This window comes from Phaenicophaeus curvirostris, chromosome 24, assembly GCF_032191515.1.
Source record: "Phaenicophaeus curvirostris isolate KB17595 chromosome 24, BPBGC_Pcur_1.0, whole genome shotgun sequence".
Taxonomy (NCBI): domain Eukaryota; kingdom Metazoa; phylum Chordata; class Aves; order Cuculiformes; family Cuculidae; genus Phaenicophaeus; species Phaenicophaeus curvirostris.
This window is the reverse complement of record NC_091415.1, coordinates 7,324,011-7,327,231: the sequence shown is the minus strand read 5'-3', so window position 1 is coordinate 7,327,231 and position 3,221 is coordinate 7,324,011.

Sequence of the window (3,221 nt, the reverse complement as noted above, 5' to 3'; positions counted from 1 at the left end):
CTCTATTCTCTTTGTTGTGGGGTTGGCTTGTGTTGAGGCTGGTAGAGGGGAGAGAGCTGCTGGGGATGCTGTAGTTTCATATAGCATCCCACCAAACCATGGGTGGAGGAGATGTGGTTTGAGCTCAGGAGGAAAGGACTGGCTTTATAATACACATGAAGATGGGTTTTGAGCTTGGAAACAAAGGACTCCTTTATAATTAGCCCAAAATTAGCCAGGTTGGGGCTAAGCTGTGACAAGTGCATATGGTGATGACTAAACCAGAAGCAACCCAACAAGGAATAGAATGGGGGAAAGTTTCCTTCTGCAGCTGGAGAATGATTCTGGCTGGGAAGAAAAAAACAGCAACATCAAAACTGCGGCATGTTGATTCATCTTCATCGAAGCCAAATTTCTTTATCCATGGCAGTGATGCAGTGAACCCGCCACGCGCTGCCACCAGCATGCCCTCCCCATGGCACGAGATGATGGGGGCAGGACATGCTGATACATTATCCAGATGAGGATGAATTAGCCCCGTTAGGTACTGATAACTCCTGTGCAGAAAAATGACTTGTCCCTCCCAGCCCTGGGACAGCTCGGGTCAGACGCTGTTTATTAACAGAGAGCTCAGACAGATCCATCAAGCTGAGCGAGCGCGTTGTTAAGCAGGGGCCAGCATCGCCGTGTGCCTCCTCCGTCCGCACCGTGCTGCCCGTGCTGGCATGCGGGCGATGGCAGGGGCTCTCCCGGCCACATGCGAGGTCGGTCATGGGGACAGACCCAGATCCTGCCCTGAGAAAGGCACAGCCCAGCAGGCTGTGGCACTGCACGGGTGCAAATCCAGCCTGTGCATCTGTAGATTTGATCCCCTCCCAGCCTTAGTGCCACTGAAGAGCAAAGCCAGACTGTGCCTATGGCATCTCTCCTGCAGCCCCTCTGCTTTGTCTCCAACTGCCCCCAGTCACCTACTCTCCGTGCCCAAGATGAAGTCTGTGGGGTACCCCAGGGGCTCAGCACTGGCCGCAGCGCACATCATTTCTACCATCAGAGGGCATCGTTGGATTGGTTTTTGTCGGGCTGGGTCACTGAGGTGGTTGGTGTCAGCGATGATGGTGTGGAGGGCGCAGTCCAGAGAGATCTTCTCCCACCGCCTTGGACACTGATGGGGGTATCCTGCTCCCCTTGATGTCCCTGGCATCTTGGCATGTGGCTTTGGCCGGTGGGAGCCTTGGAGGACAGAGGTGGGGAGCAGGCTGTGTTGGCTGGGGCTGCGCTAACCCAAGGGAGAAGCAGCATTTCCAAGGCTGTCTTATGCTGCACACCGTGCCCTTTCCAGACTCTTACTGCAGCCCTACGGGGCAAAGACTCTGTCTCTAACCCCACGGGGGACCAGTGAGGGTAACAGCATCCACTTTTAGCAAACTTTCCCCGGGAAAGGTCTGGAGAGCATGGAGTGGAAAAATCCACTAGATGTTTATTCTGAAAGCAATCGTCCACGTGTCTTTTAATTTATGAGCATCCCCGTCATCAGGTTTCTGGGCACCTTAGCAAGGATCAGGCAAAGGCATCAGTTCCAGGAAAGCAGCCTCTTGCAGAAATGAGATGGAAGTGGGAATCATTCCTGTGCCCTGTAAGCAGCAGCCCTAACCTGCGGTGAAGCTATTCCTGTGTAGATCATGGGAATGGCAAAGGGGGGTCCTGTCTGTGCCAGCCTCGATTGCAACATCTTTAGGCACTACTGATAAAGGATGTGGGATTCTTCACCTTGAGGACCTTGGGAAGCCTCCTCTTTCATGCTGAGGCCCAAGGGAAGGAAGGATTTGCTCCTCTCCTTGCCATTGTTCTGCTCTGCTCTTGTTTTGCCAGGTGTGGTCTAAGCCAGGAGCCTAGAGATGATACACTGAGGCCCATGCAAAATGTGGGAGGGTAAGCCCCTCATCTGCTCCCATCCTTCCTCCCCCACTTCTTTGCTACCCTCCTCTTCATCTCAGAGAAATGGAGGAGGTCCCTCCAGGTGGTTGCAGCCATGGGCGAAGGGGACACCCAGCAGCCCTATTGGCCATGCTACGTGTGTGTGACATTGCTCTCCGTAGCCACCCGTAAATCTCAGCCATCCAAGGTCCTTTCCTGATCCACACCCCCTCCCAGCCCCTGCAGGAACTCGCTGCAGTGGCTTTGCCTGTCAGTGACGTCTGAGGGGCACAACCCTCCTGGGGCAGAGCAAGGGTCATAGGAAGTGTGTTTCCAATGGGAGACTGGTGAACAGAAGATGTTGATAAGAAAAAAATCCTAATTAACTCAAATTAACTCTTTTCACCACCACTTCAGCCCTGCTGCAGAGCCGGGACTGAGCATCCATAGTGACCACAGAGCTGGTTGGGGGCGGTGGCTCATCTCCAGCCATCCTCAAATACGACCAACAAAGCACCATGTCCATGGCTAAACCTTAGGAAGATCTAAAGAAGTAAGCAAATGCCTCTGTGGCAACATCAGCACCAACAAGGTGGCCTGCAGCTTCCCCCAGCTCAGCCCCAAACCTCAGGGACCTTGCTACTCAACTGGGCAATGGGAGGCATTAACCCACAAAGTCTGGGTCAAAAGGCTTTGGCTGCACAGGGAGGGAGGGCGGTAGGGAGCAGTGTGGGAGACATGAGACAAACATCAGCTGGGAGACACTTGCCTCTGCCTTTCACAGAAGAGAGACAGGAGAAAAGAGGGAAAAATGACTCAAAGCCAAAGTAAAAGGAGAGAAAAGGCACGTGGAGGAGACCCAGCTGCCTGGGTGCAGGTCACAGAGGTGATGGGTGCTGCTGGGGTCTGTGGGGAGAAACTGAGGCAGCAAAGGGTACTCTGGATTTTCTTTCCCCTCTTTGGTAGCATTGGGGTTGGAGACTGACCCTTTGCTCCATGTGGATGGTGGGTTCATCACCTTGTGTGTGCTGGTGTTGCCATGGGACACCTTTTACTCTCAGCTGTCCCAACCCAACTCAACTCTTCCTGGTTATGGAGGGGAAAGAAAAGTCTTGAAAGTTCCCACCTTCCGAGCTGCAGAAAACACATTGACCTGGGCTCTCCAGGTTCTCAGCAGCTTCATTCCCAGCAGGCACCCTTTGCCCCAGCGCGCAGGTCCCCCATGGATCCATGGACACGTGAGCCAGAGCGTGAGATGCCCCAGCATCAGTGGCTGCTACACTACATGGAGCCAAAGGTCTCCATCAATGGCAGGGGGACCTCCTCGG